The 18335-nt window shown below is 41.4% G+C and overlaps 1 long non-coding RNA gene across 2 annotated transcripts in view; it reads right to left on the bottom strand.

Moving 5' to 3' along the window:
- Positions 1–15173, bottom strand: part of LOC105861862 (uncharacterized) — a 37165-nt gene extending 21992 nt beyond the window's left edge. For both annotated transcript variants that reach the window (XR_012921493.1, XR_012921494.1), the window contains exons 1-2: positions 14551–15173; positions 1140–1352 (exon numbers count right to left, since the gene is read on the bottom strand). This is a non-coding gene — a long non-coding RNA (uncharacterized LOC105861862). The remainder of the gene's footprint in view (positions 1–1139; positions 1353–14550) is intronic.
- Between the last annotated feature and the right edge of the window lie 3162 nt (positions 15174–18335).

Here is an 18335-nt window from a genome sequence, read left to right as displayed (position 1 = left end):
AGGTCCCCCTGCACCAGGTCCCCCTGCACCAGGTCCCCCCTGCATCAGGTCCCGCTGCACCAGGTCCCCCTGCACCAGGTCCCCCCTGCACCAGGTCCCCCTGCACCAGGTTCCCCTGCACCAGGTCCCCCTGCACCAGGTCCCCCTGCACCAGGTCCCCCTGCACCAGGTCCCGCTGCACCAGGTCCCCCTGCACCAGGTCCCCCCTGCACCAGGTCCCCCTGCACCAGGTTCCCCTGCACCAGGTCCCCCTGCACCAGGTCCCCCTGCACCAGGTCCCCGCTGCACCAGGTCCCCCCTGCACCAGGTCCCCCTGCACCAGGTCCCCCTGCACCAGGTCCCTCTGCACCAGATCCCACGCGAGCCGTCCTGGCGGCTGTCAGCTCCCTCTCAGGAGAGGCATATTCTCTCTTGCAAAGGCGAGAGACCTACTCATGAATTTCAGACAAGCTTTAAAGGACTTCCTGAGTGTAGGAGTATGACCTAATTAGGGACAGGATAACACACCCCTAGGCCAGGATTTAGGGCTGGGGCAAATAACACTTGATGTGTTCCTTTCCTTGATATTTATGTGACTTAGGTTAAAATAAACATGAATGGCAAAGTCATAAAAGTGATGCCTAAGAGGTATGAGTACAGGCAGGCGGGCTTCAGGAAAGTGTGGGGTAACGTATAAGGGCTTTGGGTATATCCTCCCACACCAACCAGTTTATCCTGTTCTGTTTTTCCTCATTTGGGTGAGTCTCTGTCCAGCCAGGGGGGTGGGGTCCTCTAGCCCCACTCAGCTTTCACAGCTCTGTTCACACAGTAGGTGTACTGAGTTTTAGAACTGAAGATAAGGGTCCCTAGAAAGAGGGTGAGTAGAAAAGTGGGTGATTCTACAGTTCCCCAAGACAGGTAGTTTTCTAAGCCTTTCCCCAGCATGGGTGTGGCTGGAGACGTCTTAGACTGTGAAGCAAGTCTGGCGGGCACTAGCTGAAGGCTGGCGTCAGAAAAGAGAATGGTGCCGCAGCCTCGGGCAGGTGGCTTGCTTGGCTCACTGGGCAAAACAGCCACATACCCAGTCTCTCGACTCCCAGTGACGGCTCTCTTAAGGATGCCCCACATCATATTTACTTGTCAAGAAAAGTTATTCTTACTTTTTTATACTTTACCCCAGAAAAAAGAGAATCCATAGTTAACATAATATCCAATGAAATCTTTCAGATGTGCTTGGTTCTCTCTTCTCTCTGGTTTGGGAGCATGCGTATTGCTCTGCACCCGCCACTGCCGTGTTTTCAGTCCTGAGTTCTGGGCAAGAGGGACACACCTCCAGCCTTTCGACAGAAATCAGCTGAGCTTCCAGAATGAACCTGAGGGAGAAGACAGTATGTGTATTTTATCTGCCCTTGCTGGTTCTATCAGCAATTTGAGCTAGCCCCACCATTCTGAGTTTTTGTGTCACTGGGTTGAGGCCAGTGTCACTGTCTTTCCTATTGCAATGCAAATTGAAAGGGTGGCCTTGCTGAAATAACAGGAAAATATCTAATCTCACAATTTTCTAACAACAGCTATCTATCCTGTAAGCTCTCTCTGCGTCCCCAACGCTGGCCGGCACCCTGCAGGGACTCTGTTTTCACAAACATCTGAAAGGAGCCCAAAACACAGAGAGAAATGTAAGTCTTTTTCTTTACATTTGCCGGAAACTGCTTTTACAATTTGTTTTACAGCCTTCCAGGTGTTCCTGAGAAGCTCCTCGACGGACAGCAGGGGGGAAATGCCAGGCCTTATTTTCCTGCCCAAACTATATCTCAGGGGCAAAATCACATCCCTTCCATAAGCCTGACTACATTTCAGAGATAACCAAGTCTCCAGGAACAGAGAAAAAGAAAGAAAGACAATCTGACGTCTCACAGCCGCCCGCTAATTACACCATCTGCACCTCTGTTTCAACCGACAACAATCACTGTTTTTTCCTTCTTTCTCTTTCCCCATAAAAGCAGCAAGCCACTCGGCCTCCTGCTGGCACCTTTCTCTTCCTTGGGATGCCACTGCTGGCTCTCTGCTTTCCCTCTCTTTCCCCTTTCTCTCATTCTCTCTGTCCTTCTAAAGGACAAAATAAACTTTTAAGTTTTATATCTTGGTTTCTGCCTGAGAAATCTTTCCCTACCCACACCACTGTAATCACATACCAGACTTTCCACCCTAACACAAATATGCTGGGATTGAAAACTTCCCTTTTTGTATTGTGAGTCCAAACTGTCCACAATTTTTTTTAAAAGGTGCCATTATTAGCTTTTTTTTAGGTTGTCAGGGAAAAGAAGCCAAACTCTGCAAAATAATTTAAAGAGGTTTATTCTGAGTCAAATTTGAGGACCGTGACCCAGAGCCACACCCAAGAAACCTTGAGCAAGTGGACTCACTGTGGCTGGGTTACCGTTTGGTTTTATACTTTTTAGGGAGACAGGGGTTACAGGTAAAGTCACAAAGCAATACATGGAAGACATACATCGGTTTGCCTAAATAGGTGGGACATCTCAAAGTGGAGGGGGGGTGGCTTATAGGTTATAGGTGGGTTTAAAGATTCTTTGACTTATAATTGGCTGAAGACTTGAAGCTTTGTCTAAAGGCTTGGAATGGTTTGAGATAAGGATGTCTGTTAATCAGAGACAAGCCACTGGACATGTTTGTTGTGTGAATTGAGGACCTGCAGGTTTGTCTTGTATAGCTTTAGGCCTGTTAGGGTTACAAAGGATGTCTCCAAGAAAGGAGGGGCATGATGAGGCCTGTCTGACCTCCCTCTTCGTGGCAGGCAATTTAGTTTTAGGATATTCCCTTGGCCAAGAATATCCAATGTACCCTTGGCCACGGTACATTCAGTCAACCAGTGGGGGGGAGTCGTCAGATTTTATTTTAGTTCACAGGTCTTGTGGCAAATTATGTTGGCCATTTTAGGGATGATGGGAGTGAGTGGGTAAGTAGGGCAAAACTAGAGTCTGGCAATACTGAGAGTAATCAAAGTTTACCGTGTTTAGAATATCCTTCTTCCCTTATGCAACAGAATCCTCAAAGTTAAAGGTGAGTTCTCACTTATTCAAATCGTTTTTTTCATGAATATGCAGTATGGAGCCCCTTACATGACCTTCTATGCACTGTATTTGGGGCTTAGAAACTGAAGTCTAAAATGTAAGACTGCTTGTTAGGCTCATGGTTAATGAGACGGAACATGGTCTCTTTAGGCAGGTTCCATTATCTTGCAGTGGAGGGAAATAAAAATACATAACATGGTCCTCCTTATAAATGTCAACGTGAAAATCATCAGTAAAATGTTAACAAACAGAACCCATACCACATTGGAAAAATACAGCACAACCAAGGATTTATTCTAGGAATTCAACCATGGTTCAATGTTAGAAATTCTATCTGTCTTAAAGCCACCATCTTTGTTGGAGAAATGCTAGAGACATTACTTTAAGGTCAGAATTAAGGCAAGAGTGAAAGATGCCTAGTATTTCTACTACTATTTAAATTCTACTGGAAGTATTGGCTAATGCATAAAAGTATTAGCTAATTACATAAAACAATAGTTAAAAGAATAATTAGAAACAAAGGTGAAAAATATATTTGTAGATGATGATCATATCCTATGGAATCAATGAGAAGACTAGAAGACAAACTCAAACAAAATATAGCCTTCGTTTTATAAACATAATAACCAGTCAGGATGCAGTAGAAGAGAAAACCTCCATTAACAATAGCAACGAAAAAGTTAAATACTTAGGAATAACAATTTAGGAAATGTTAGAAGCCTTTATGCTTCTAACTTTAAACTCAATGACACAAAAGTAGATGAACAAATTTAAAGACATTCCTAACTTGATAGTATCTCTCAAGAAAATAAACATGTAACTCTAAGTTAATTTACAAATGTAATGCAACCCAGTAAAAATGCCCACAAGTTTAAAAAACTCTCATTGTGGAATCATTATAAATCCATAGGAAGCTGCAAAAATAGAGAGATTGAGAGTACCCTTAGCCCAGTTTTCTCCAATGATCATATTTTACATATTACCAAAACCAAGAAAGTGACACTGACACAATGTGTGTGTGTATCTCTGTGATGTTTTATCACGTGAGGACTGAACTCTGATCTTTTTCTTTGCCCCAAAAATTCCTTTCTAAGAGGGCCTGGTGAGTCACTCCTACAAATGATGAAATCTCAGTGAACAGGTTTTTACATGTGGTTTACTCTCAACCTAATTCTGGGATAGCATTATGTGAAGGATGGAAGACCCTTAAGTCAAGCATTTCTTTCTACTGATCCCTGGTCTTTGGACAAAGCCTAACTCTTTCAACTATTTGTCAACTAAAGAATCCCTAAACCCACCTATGACTGTAAGCTCTGGCTTTGAGATGTCCCACCTTTTCGGGCCAAACCAATGTATGTATGGCCTCCACATACTGATTTATGACTTCACCTATAATCCCTGTCTCTCTAAAATGTATTAAATGAAACTGTAACCCAACCATGGCAAGTCCACTTGCTCAAGACTTCTTGGGTGTGGCTCCAGGCCATAGTCCTTAAATTTGGCTCAGAATAAACCTTAAATTATTTTACAGAGGTTGTCCTATTTTCCATTGGCACGTGTAGATTGGTGCAACCACTGCACTAATCAAGACAAGGATCTTTGTGATCATCACAAAGGTCTCCCCTCTGCTACCCCTCTACATGCACACTCACCATTCCTTCTCCTGCCATCCCTAACCAGGGGCAACTATTAATCCACTCTCTATCTCCACAGTTTTGTCACTTGAAAAATGTTATAAAGATGAAATCATATAATATATAAGTTCCTCTCTATTCCTAAGTTTCCAAGAGTTTTAAATCATGAACGGATAACGAATTTTTTCAAATGCTTTCTTTTCACATCAGTTGATCTGATCTGGGATTTTCTTGTTTAGCCTGATAATATAGTAGATTACATTGATTTTTGAATATTAAACCAGCCTTGCATCCTTGGAATAAATTCTACTTGTTCAAGGTTCTTTTTACTATTGTTGAATTCTATTTGCTAAATTTTGTGAAGGATTTTTATGTCTATATTCATGAGGGATCTTGGTCTGTAGTTTCCTCCTTTTTTGTGTTGTCTTTGATTTTGGTATTAGGGTAATATTGGTGTCATAAAGTGAGTTGGGAAGAGTTCCTTCCTCTTCTATTTTTTGAAAGTGTAGAATTGATGTTAATTCTTAAAGCATTTGTTAGAATTCTCCAGTGAAATCAACTGGGCCTGGGAATTTCTTTTTTGGGAGTTTTAAAAGTTAAATGTTTAGTTTCTTTAATAGTTTTTTTTTTTTTTTTTTTTTTGAGACAGAGTCTCACTTTTTTGCCCAGGCTGGAGTGAGTGCCATGGTGTCAGCCTAGCTCACAGCAACCTCAAACTCCTGGGCTCAAGCGATCCTTCTGCCTCAGCCTCTCAAGTAGCTGGGACTACAGGCATGTGCCACCATCCCCGGCTAATTTTTTCTATATATATTAGTTGGCCAATTAATTTCTTTCTATTTATAGTAGAGATGGGGTCTCGCTCTTGCTCAGGCTGGTTCTGAACTCCTGACCTCGAGCAATCCACCCGCCTCGGCCTCCCAGAGTGCTAGGATTGCATGCGTGAGCCACTGCGCCCGGCCTCTTTAATAGTTATAGGGCTATTCAAATGATCTCTTCATATCTTTCGGTAAGTTATAGAAGTTTGTGCTATTCAAGGAACTGGTCCAGTGCAAATAAGTTGTCAAATTTATGTGTGTAGAGTTATGTGTATCATTCCTTTATTATGTTTTTGTGTCTACTGGGTCTATAATACTAACCTGTTTTATGTCTGATGTTGGTAATTTGTATCTTCTTTTTTTTTCTTTGTCAGTGTTGCTAGCTAGAGGTCTGTCAATTTTGCGGATCTTTTCAAAGAATAAGCTTTCTATTTCGTTTATTTTTCAATATTGTGTATCTGTTTTAAATTTCATTGATTTATGCTTTTATTTTTGTTTCCTTCCTTCTGCTTGCTTTGGGTTTATTTTGCTTTTTCTTAGAGTGGGAGCTTAAACCATTGAGACTTTTTTCTTTTCTAACATAAGCATGTAGTGCTGTAAATCTGTAAATTTCTCAGCACTGCTTTACCTATGTTCCACAAATTATTATTTTTATTATTATTTTTGAGACAGAGTCTCTGTTGCCTGAGCTAGAGTGCCATGGCATCAGCCTAGCTCAAGTGATCCTCTTGCCTCAGCCTCCCAAGTAGCTGGGAGTATAGGCATGCTTCACCATGCCCGGCTAATTTTTTCTATATATTTTTAGTTAGCCAATTAATCTCTTTCTATTTTTTAGTAGAGACGGGGTCTCCCTCTTGCTCAGGCTGGTTTCGAACTCCTAACCTTGAGCGATCTGCCTGCCTTGGCCTCCCAGAGTGCTAGGATTACAGGCGTGAGCCACTGCGCCTGGCCTATGTTCCACAAATTTTGACATGCTGCATATCGGTTGTCTGATATGCTCTATCTTGGTAAACATTCCATGCATGCTTGAAAAGAACATGTATCCTGCTGTTGTTGGATAAATTGTTCTATAAATATCGGTTATATCCTGTTGGCTGATGGCATTGTTGAATTCTTCTACTATCCTTGCTGATTTTTCATCTAACAATTTCATCTATTTTTTCATCTATCAATTGTTGGGAGAAGGGTCTAGAACTCTGCAAGTATAAATGTGAATTTGTCTATTTCTCCTTTTAGTTCTATCAGTTTTTGCTTCACATATTTGGCATTGTGCTATCATAAACATTTATGACATTATTGTACATATGCATTTATGATTTCTGTCTTGATGGATTGATACTTTTATCATTATATAATATCCCTTGCAATTTTCTTCACTCTGAAATCTACTCTGTCTGATCCCAACACAGCCACTGCTCCTGGATTTTGATTAATGCTTGCTTAGCATATCTTTTCCCAGTTTTACTCTCAACTTACCTGTATCTTTATATCTGAAGTTTCCTATAGACAGCTTATAGTTGGTTCTTTTTTTCTTTATCCACTCTGTCAAGCTGTCTTTTTATTAGTGTACTTAGATCTTTCACATTTAATGTAATTATTGGTATGTTAAGGCTTAGGTCTGCCATGTAATTTTTTTTATCTCTTTGTTCCCTCTGTTCTTTGTTTCTGTTTTCTTTCCTATTTCTTTTCTTTCTGTTCCTACCTTCCTTTGGGTTACTTGTACCTTTTTTTAGAATCCTGTTTTGATTTATCTATAATGATTTAGAATGTACATCTCTTTGTGTAAATTCTTTAGTGGTTGCTCTATATATTACATTATACTGATATCTTAGTCTACTGGTGTTGACTTTTACCAGTTTGAAGTATAGAAACCTTACAATTCTGTTACGTCTTTCCACATACTTTGAGAATTACATTTGACAATGTTATAATTTTTGCTTCAACAATCAAAGATACTCTGCAAAATTCAAGAGGAGAAGGAAAATCTACCCTATTTATCTATATTTTTGTTTTATCTATTTTTACCTTTCCTTTTGTTTTATGTTCTTCTGTGGTGTTCTAAGATTCTTTCTTTTATCATTTCCTTTCCATTTCAGGGACTTCTTTTAACCATTCTTCTAGGGTAGGTCTGCTGGTGACAAATTTTTAGTTTTTCTTCATCTGAGAATGTCTTGATATCCCTTTCATTTTTCAGGATCTTTTTACCGGATAATAGAATTCTGGATTGACAGCACTTTTCTTTCAGCACTCAGAAAATATAGTGCCACTTCTTTCTGGCCTCTGTAATTCTGGAGAAGAAATATTCTGTCATTTTAAAATTGTTTTTCCCTTATAAATATGGTGTAAATTCTGTCTTACTGTTTTCAAGATTTTTTTCTTTGCCTTTAGTTTTCAGAAGTTTGATTACAGTGTATATTGATATAGATTTCTTTACACTTATCTTGTTAGGAGTCCATTCAGCCTTTTGAATCTGTAAGTTTATGTCTTTTGCCACTTTTGGAAAATTTTGAGCCATCATATCTTCAAATATTTTTCAGCTTCACAGTTTTTTCTCTCTTTTTGGGATTTTGATGACATGATGTTGGATCTTTCATTATAGTCCCACAAGGCACTGAGGCTCTGTTAAATTTTTTAGCCTATTTTCTCTCTGCTGTTAATATTGGGTAATTCCAATTGCTCAATTTTCAAGTTTTTACTGAATCTTTCTTCTGTTATTTCCGTTCAGAAATAGACCCCACCTAGTGGTTCTTTTCCTCTTAAATCTTTGGCCTGATCTAACAATGTTTTCTTTTTTAATAAAATTTTTTGTGCTGATTTTAAATACAGTTCTTATATAGCACATTGCATTTTCCATTTACAATGCACTGCTAATAGAGGACAATCTTATTTCCTTTTCTTGTACACACATTCTATATTCAAGTAATAAGAATGCCCAGTAATTTAATATAGTAGCCCAGCTTTAAACTGTCACTGAATTTGCAATAAAGGAACAATTGTTTTTGTTTTTTTTTACTGTGGAACAATGCTAAGGTACCTATGCTCAGATTGACCTAGTTAACCTCTTCAGTGGTGGGCCCAGCAGAGGTACCACCAAATGGAGGACTCCATCACCAGTGAAGTCTCAGATATTCTTCCTGGCATGCTGCCTGCACTCCAGTACAGCTCAATAATGATGAGTTTCATGGCCGGGCGCGGTGGCTCACGCCTGAAATCCTAGCACTCTGGGAGGCCGAGGCGGGCGGATTGCTCAAGGTCAGGAGTTCAAAACCAGCCTGAGCAAGAGCGAGACCCCATCTCTACTATAAATAGAAAGAAATTAATTGGCCAACTAATATATACATATAGAAAAAATTAGCTGGGCATGGTGGTGCATGCCTGTAGTCCCAGCTACTTGGGAGGCTGAGGCAGGAGGATCGCTTGAGCCCAGGAGTTTGAGGTTGCTGTGAGCTAGGCTGACGCCACGGCACTCACTCTAGCCTGGGTAACAAAGTGAGACTCTGTCTCAAAAAAAAAACAAGAAAACAAACATACAAAAAAAATAATGATGAGTTTCAGATTTTCTCCAACTCTCTCTGTTGATGCTCAAATTCTTTTTTCTCTGCAATCTGATTCTTACTGCACCAGCTGACAATTTCATTACACTGGTCAAGAACCTTCTAAACTTCTGCACAGCTAAGGAAACAACAGAACAAAGAGACAACCTACAGAATAGAAGAAAATATTTGCAAACTATCCATCTGACAAGGGATTAATAAGTAAAATATATAAAGAACTAAAACAACTCAATAGCAAGAAAACAAATAATCTGATTAAAAATGGGCAAATGATCTGAATAGGCATTTCTCAAAAGAAGATATACAAAGGGCCAAAGGTACAAATATAAATGCTAAACATCACTAAGTATCAGGAAATGAAAATCAAAATCACAATAAGCTATCATCTCATCCCAGTTAAAATGGCTGTTATCAAAAGGACAGAAAATAGCAAATGCTGATGAGGCTGGGAAGAAAAGGGAACACTTGCACACTGTTGCAGGTAATGTAACTTAGTACAGTTATTATGGAAAACAGCATGAAGTTTCCTCAAACAACTTAAAAACAGGACTAGCATATGATCCAGCAATTCCACAGATGTGTATACATCCAAAAGAAAGAAAATCAATATATGGAAGCCATAGCTGCACTCTGATGTTTACTGCAGCATTATTCGTAATAGCCAAGATATGGAATCAACCCAAAGGTCTATCAGTAGATGAATGGATTAAACAAATGTGGTGTATATACACAACAGAATATTATTCAGCCAAGAAAAAGATAAAAGAAATTCTGTTATTTGCTGCAACACAGATGAAACTAGAGGCCATTATGTTAAGTGAAATAAACCAGGTATAGAAAGGTACGGTACATATCCCATGTTTTTACTTATATGTGGGAGCTAAAACACTTGATCTCATGGAGGTAAAATAGAATGATAATTACCAGAGGCAGGGGAGAGTAAGGAAGAGGGGAGAATGAAGAGAGGTTGATTTTGGGTACAAAAATACAGTTAGAAGGAATGCTGTTCAATAGCACAGTAGGGTGACAACAACTAATACTAATTTATTGTATATTTCAAAATAGCGAGAAGATTTAGAGTGCTCCTGACACAAAGAAATGATAAATGTTTGAGGTGATGAAAATGTTAATGACAATCATTACACATTGTATGCATGTATCAGAATATCATATGTATCCCATAAATGTGTATAATTATTATGTATCAATAAAATAAAATAAATTTTAAAAAAGAAAGGAAAAAGTTGCTGTAAAACAATATTGGGATGACTGGCAAAATTTAAATGTTGAGTGTATATGTTAGAAAATTATATTGCATCAATATTAAATTTCTTGAATTTGGTAATAATTGCACTGATGTTATATAAGAAAATATATTTGATCCTAGAAGATTCATATTGAATTATTTAGAGCTGAAGAATCTTTTTTTTTTTGAGACAGAGTCTCACTTTGTTGCCCAGGCTAGAGTGAGTGCCTTGGCATCAGCCTCATCAGCCTAGCTCACAGCAACCTCAATCTCCTGGGCTCAAGCAATCCTCCTGCCACAGCCTCCTGAGTAGCTAGAACTACAGGCATGCACCACCATGCCCTGCTAATTTTTTGTATATATATTTTTTAGTTGGTCAATTAGTTTCTATTTTTTTTTAGTAGAGACAGGGTCTCGCTCAGGCTGGTTTTGAGCTACTGACCTTGAGCAATCCGCCCGCCTCGGCCTCCCAGAGTGCTAGGTTTACAGGCGTGAGCCGTGAGCCACCGTGCCCGGCTGAGCTGAAGAATCTTGATTTTAGCAATTTACTCTCAGTCCAGCAAAAAGAAAAAAGTGTGTACATATATATGTATCTATACACACGTAGGGTACATCGGGTCATTGTAATATTTTTATAACTTTTCTCTATGTTTAAATTTTATTTCCTAAAATAAAATATTTAATTAAATAAAAAAGTTCCCCCATTAAGGGAACAATTTGTCAGGGGATAATGAATGAATGGGAAAGGTAACGGGGGCCACCAAGTCATACTCCGTTTCAGCTGCACCTTGAAAACTACACCAGGAAAAAGAAACTGAGCTTCAATTTACCACTGCCATCTCCTTCTTAGGAGAACGTGTTTACCCAAATGCATACTGTGAGGGAAATGCAATTTACACATGTTAAAAACAAATGTATGACTTATTTTTAGAAGCATGCAAAATACACTACAATTTCAAGTAAAAAAATCTTGACAAAATGCAGAGGAGAAAACATCGTGGAGAGGGAATGAGCAAAGAAGTCACATGAAACCACATGTGTTTCTTGAGAACTGAGTTTTGCAAAGAAGTACTGATGCTTTATTAGTCATTGGTTCTTTTTTCCTTTCTTTTCTTTTTTTTAAACATCTTTGCTCTTACCCCATGCAACAAACCTTATCCTTTCCCCAGAAAGAAAATTAGCATCAGTTTCTATAAATTGTTCCTCACATTGGGCAAGTAGCTTTTTCCTAAAGTAGCTTTCCACTGTGAGAACTATTAATAGATGATTCCATTAAAGTCAGCCAACCTCTTCCTCTGTGACCAAGTTTGTAGGCAGAATTTTCAAGTGGTTAAGTGTAGCCTCTTGCCTAATAGTTTAAATTTTTTTAAAAAAGGGGAAAAAAGTAAGAAATTCAGTTGATGAGAATTTCAGTGACACTGAAAATATCCCACGTTGGCAGCAATATGTGCAAGCTATAGAAAGTGTTTCTCAGGGCCCAATCTTTCTTTTGAAACAAGTATTATGCAGTTTCAATTTAAACTCGTTCCTGTAATGTTTTGAGAAATCTTTCAACCAATGCTTCCAAAAAGCACAATCTTGTAAACAGTCTTCAGAAAAAAACTACCACCCCATAATATTTTTTTACATTTTAAAATTTTGAAACAATGTTAAGCCTATGGAAAAGTTACAAGTATAACAAAGAACTTTTTTCTTGAACTATCTGAGAGTAAGTTTTCCATGTGACATTTCATTTCTCTCTAATACCTTAGGATGAAGTTACTACTACCTAATCCTGAGACCCCATTCAGGTTTCATCAGTTGTCCCAACATTGTCCTTTATAGCAAAAGGATGCAATTCAGGATTTCCTGTTGCATCTTCTTATAATGATCTCTTTGGTCTCCGCCATTCTGAAACAGTTCCTCAAACCTTTCTTTTCTTTCGATGACCTTGACACTTTTGAAGATTACAGGCCAGCCATTTTGTAGAACAGCCCTTAGTTTGGGCTACTTATATGTTTCTTCATGAATGGGTTCAGGTTATTCATCTTTGACAGGAGTATCATAGAAGTAATGCTGTGTTCTTTTCATTTTGACAATGTTCAATTGTCAGCATACAATTTCAATTTTTCCATCACTGATGATGTCCACTGGTACCATGAATTATTTCTCCCTTTGTAATTAATATCTACATATTATTAGTAAGTAATAATGTGTTTTGTGGAAAAGTACTTTGAAATTGTATAAATATCCTATTCCTCATCAAACTTTTAATTTATTCAATTATTTACTTTTATTGGTATGAAGCAATTTATTTAATGGGTTATAATGTTACTATCATGATTTATTCTGATGCCCAAGTTGTTCTAGACTTGGCCGCTGGAAGCACCTTGGAGCTGGCTTCTGTGTCCTTTTGACACATCCCCTTCAATCTTTCAGCATTTCCTTCCTTTGTGGCAGAACAAGATGTCCTAGGCAGGCTCATCTTGTACTTTTTCTGCCCTAACCCGGGAAACAGCCATTTCTCTAAGCAACACTGGTTCATTTTATTAGAGAATGGTAATTGGAAGCCAAGATCTGGGTGCTAGATGTGCTATTGGGGTGTCACTGCTCCCTGGCCCTCTCAGTGGACCAAGTTAGGGAACATATGCATGTGTATGTACGTTTGCTTCTATATGAACTTCTTTATCTATTTGTCTATACACAAGGAAAATCAACACTACAGGGTTCATTTTCTCTTTCCTTATCTGCAACTCCCTTCTCTGATAGTTTCAAACCTAGCTCTAATTAGTCTTAATATGGTCACTTATTTGATCATTCCCTTGTATGTAACCAATCTCTCTTCTCCACCAGCATCCTTCCCTACATGGACCCCTTCCTGACCTTGGCTGTACTCCAGTACCACAGATTGCACCAGCCTGCCACATAAAAGCCAGCCTCAAATAACCTGGGCTCTGAAATCCAGGCCAGGCTGCACCTGCCACTGTGGAACTCTAGTGCACAGATGCCAACCTTGCACAACGCACCTCCCAGCGTTAGCACTGGACAGCTCAGGAAGCCATGATAAAGAAAGGGAGGGGGAGCAAGAGCCCCCACAGTACCTGTAATGAACCCTACAGTCTCCAGCCCCAGGACTGGCCCTTCTACACTCTGTGCAGGGCAGCTATGCCCATTACTTTGCTCCACTGAACTACCAAGATTCACACAGGATAAATGAAGTGCCCATAAATAGCTGTCTGCTCATAATCACTGGAAGCAAACACCTTCTGCTCCCTAGACTTCTACTGACTTGAGACATTGGGCACACTGTCACATTCTGTAGCATCCTAATCTCATTCCCCTCACTGCAGTTTTTGAGGAGTTTCTCAACAAGGCTTAACACGTTCGTGAGCTAGCAAATATCCCGAGGGCCTACTCTGTGCTTACCCTTGTGTCCTGTGTCAGCAGTAAGTTGACACACTCACCGGCGTTCCGGAGAGAACGCTGTCTGTGCACTACGCTGCCTTCCGCTCCAGGGGCCAGGAATGGGAGTCTTCGCTTATCATGGGCATTCGGGCACAGCACGTGTACATACGTGTTTATCCTTCTAGGCACATCCATTAATATTGTGTACATGTTTACATACCTTCATGCCATGGTATTTTGTACCTCACTGTAGACCCTACTGGTGCCTCAGTGAGGTCCCAGCAGCTCTGGGGTTTTGAAGCCTCTTTCTTACTCACACATTTGTCCAGGGCTGGGTGGGTGGCTTTCAGAAAGAATGAACACTTTTTTGGAGATTTCATTCTGCTTTTCTGCACAAACTGAGCAGCCAGAATTTGAGGCCACTGGCAGATCATCCTCTGCTCCCCCACCCCATAAGTCTACATGCATGGAATACATTCCTAAAGAGGTAACAGGCCTTCCTTCCACACGTGCATGTTGCAGACCCTTTGGCCTTATGTGTAGGCGGTCCCCGACTTACTGTAGTTACGTTTATTATTTTTTGGCTTCGTGGTGGCTTCAGTGCCATGTACCCCATCCTAAGTTGCAGGATATCTGTATCCCCATGCCTACCAGTGAGCCCCTAGTTACAGTGATCCCTGATTGGATATGAAGCGGCGAGATTAAAGGCAGAGGGGCGGCAGTGGCGGTTAAGACCGAAGGTTCTGGAGTCAGATCCCATTAGAATCTTGGCTGCACCGCTTATCACCTTGTGAACTTGGGCAGATCACTCCACCTCCTCGAAATTTAAATATTAAAAACAGGACCAACCTCAAGGCACTGCTGAATAGATTAAACCAGGTTTAGAGGGTGATGGCGACTCCAGCAGGGACCCAGCAAGCGTGGGGCCCAGGCGCGAGGCCCGCCGCTGCCGCCCCGCCGCCAGGGCGCTCCTCGGCTGGCTCCGCGCGCCGGGCGGCGGGATGACGACTTACGCCGAGTCATCGCAGTCCGGTCTACAAGCCACCGATTTTAACACATACGACTCACGAAATCACAGCACTAAGAAAAAGATGCTGCCTCGCGTACTGCGCTCAGCAAAGGCCGCGAGAAGCACGCCGAGGCGGAGGCCGTAAGGCGCCACGCACGGGCGCGCGCGTTCCGGGCGCCCCGACCGGCATCGACTGGCCCCACGTGCCCGTCTGCCAAGCGGGGGCCCGGCGCTCGGGCGCGGGCCGCTGGACGCCCGGGACGGCCCCGCGGGCTCAGTTTCGCTTTCCATTGCGAGAGAAACGAAAGCGGCGGGCGGCCACGTGACGGGCGGGCCACGTGACGGCGGCGCCCCGGCGGCGCGCCTGGGGGCTCGGCATTCGCCTCCCGCTCGGCGGACTCGCAGCGACCCGCGGACGCGGCGCCGGCGTGGCCCTGGAGGCAGGTTTGGTGCTAATTCTGGAAGTTTTCTTTCTAGGACAGACCTCGAACGGAGCTCTGCTCAGGAGCCAACTGGATAATTGAGGAATTTATCTGGGCCCTGCAAATTAGGATGATGATCTGTGTTTATTACATACATACGTTGGGCCAGTAACATTTTTTCTAGGCTGGTGTATTTGTTTGGACTTTTTGCATGACTTTGTGTTTTAAAAAAAGAAATTATAGAAGTGTTGCAATGCAAATGTGTCTCTCAATGCGCAACTCAGTATCATTTTTGTTTATACCTTATCAGAAATTTTTCTGTGTACAAGTCTTTAAAATTGTTTGTAACTTGCTTTCCACGTCACAATATATTATGGACATCTTTTCATGGCGGGACATGAAGATACGTTCATGGAGTTTTTTAAACTGGTGCATAATATGGAAAGTACATTATCTCTTTTAGACAATGCATGGACATTTAGGTTGTTTCCAGGTTTTGCTGGTATAGATGATATAACAATGAATATCATTTTATGTATACATTAATTCAACTATATAAATATTTGTGGGAAATTCCTAGAAGTGGGATTGCTGGGTCAATGGACATATGTACTGAGAAATTTGAAAGATGTTCTTCTAACTCTGCAAACCAGAGTATTTTAGTCTTAACCCCTCTACTCTCTCCCTCCTCTTTTTCCTGGAAGAAAGCTAAATTTAGACCTTTAAACATAAAACTTCATATGAAGATCCCTGAAAATCTGGGTTCAGAGTGTTTGAAAATTAAAGCAGAGGCTTTAATTTCGTACTTAACCTCATTGAGGTAGTTATCTTTGGAAGATATTCCAGAAAACAGGGCAAATATTTTTTTTAAAAATTTTAAACATTTCATGTAAAGTTTTCTTTCTGGTGCTACAGTGTGCAGAGTGAGGGGAGTTAATGTAGCAAAATGGGGAGGAGAGTAGCACAGGTGTGCAGCTCCACTTTAATTTATTACAGTACTAAAAAAAGGCTTTTTTAGGGTTTTGGATTTTTCTTATTTACTTTTAAAAAAGTGTTGTGCAGCTTTGGCACTTTCACACAATGGTGGGATTACAAAGGTGGAACTGTTTAAAGTAGCCTCAGAGAAGATAAATCCTAATTCTTCCCCATGGGCTGTTTCTTTTACAGGGAGTAGCTCCAGGGTTCCTGTATTTGGTTTCATCTGAAGTGTTCTAATCTGTGTCTGGGATGTTATTCAAAAAATGAAAAATAATGTGAACAAACCGTTGAGAATGAAGTCTAAGTTTGTTGTTGCTGTGATGGTTTGGGTTTGGAAGACAGTGAGGCTGCTTGAATTATGTTTCTGGCATGATAAATTTGTTCCTCTCTGGACATTTGAAGTTGGAGTCACAGTGAATCCAGTTGTGAGTGAAGCGCAGGGCAGGGCCCCAGACCCTCCCAGATTTTCTGTCCCACCTCCTTGGCCTTTTTGCTGTTTCTCTGAAGACTGTGGCTGATTCTGTGGCCACTGTGGTGGTGGGCCCACGCCAGCCACTTCATCAGCCAGCCACTTCATCATTCGCATCTCCCTCTCATTTGAAAGATAAAAATTGGGCAAATGATAAAAATTGGGGCGGGCGAGGTGGCTCACACCTGTAATCCTAGCACTCTGGGAGGAGGCCAGCCGATCACTAAAGGTCAGGAGTTCAGACCCCGTCTCTACTAAAAATAGAAAGAAATTAATTGGCAAACTAAAAAAATATATAGTGTCAACGGAAAAAAAAGCCAAAGTCTGCAAAATAATTTTAAAGAGATTTATTCTGAGCCAAATTTGAGGACCATGACCCAGAGCCACTGCCAAGAGGCCTCGCTGTGGCTGGGTTACAGTTTGGTTTTTATACATTTTAGAGACAAGGGTTTCGGGTAAAGCCATCTATCAATATGTGGGAGGCATACATTGGTTTGGCCCAAAAAGGAGGGCCATCTCGAAGCAGGGGCTTACAGGTTATAGGTGGGTTTAAAGATTCTTTAGATTGTAATTGGCTAAAGACCTGAAGCTTTGTCTAAAGACCTAGAATGTTTTAACATAAACTGTTTACCAGAGATAAGCCACCATTTGTTGCAAATTGAGGGCCTGCAGGTTTGTCTTGCATACCCTTAGGCCTGTGAATGGGTTACAAAGGAAGTCTCCAAGAAAGGAGGGGGGCATGATAAGGCATGTCTGACCTCCCTCCTCCTGGCAGGCAACTTTGCCCTAGAATATTCCTTTGGCCATGAGGGGGTCCATTCAGTCAGCTGGTGGGGGGGTTGGGGTGAGCATTTTAGTTCACAGTAGAAAAAATTAGCTGAGCATGCTGGTGCATGCCTGTAGTCCCAGCTTCTTGGGAGGCTGAGGCAGAAGGATTGCTTGAGCCCAGGAGTTTGAGATTGCTGTGAGCTAGGCTGATGCGACAGTACTCTAGCCTGGGCAACAGAGTGAGACTCTGTGTCAAAAAATAAAGAAAGAAAGAAAGATAAAAATTTCAGGAAGAGTGGGAGCTAAGTCACTTTAGTACCTTGGGGCCAATTTTTTGAGTCAGGGCTTGAGTCAACTTCCTTGGAACATGTCTGTGCCCTTTTCTCCCGCCGGTGCTTGAGCCACTGCTTACCTCAGCTCTGTCCTCTTTGCCCCTCCTGTTGTGCACCCTTCTGAGCTAACTCAGCTTCACTTTCCTTTCCTTTGTTTCTCCACCGACCTGTCTCCCCTCTGTGATCAGCCCTAAGTTTCCTGTGGGTTTCTGTTGCTCTTTGGGACCTGGCGTGCCAGCCTGCCGGATGATCTGCCCCCTGGGCTTTACTGAAGTCAGTCAGAGGTCTCCGCACAGGGCAGGACAGTGTGTCTGGAAAACGCAGACTGGAACTCTCTACTCTGTTTCATCGGTTTCCCTCAATAGGTCTCAAAATCCTCTTTCTTGACAATGGAATTTTTTTGAGACAGGGACTCATTCTGTCGCCCAGGCTAGAGCGCAGTGGTGTCATCATAGTTCACTGCAACCTCCCACTCCTGGACTCAAGTGATCCGTCTGCCACAGCCTCCTGAGTAGCTGGGACTACAGGTGTGCACCACCACACCTGGCTAATTTTTTTTTTTTGGTATTTATTTATTTTTAATTTCGGCATATTTTCTATTTTTTATGGAGACGGGGTCTTGCTATGTTGCCCAGACTGGTCTCAAATTTCTGACT

Source organism: Microcebus murinus, chromosome 10 (assembly GCF_040939455.1).
Source record: "Microcebus murinus isolate Inina chromosome 10, M.murinus_Inina_mat1.0, whole genome shotgun sequence".
In the NCBI taxonomy this organism is placed as follows: Eukaryota; Metazoa; Chordata; class Mammalia; order Primates; family Cheirogaleidae; genus Microcebus; species Microcebus murinus.
Note: the sequence above shows the minus strand (reverse complement) of the source record. Positions and strands in the feature narration are given on the sequence as shown.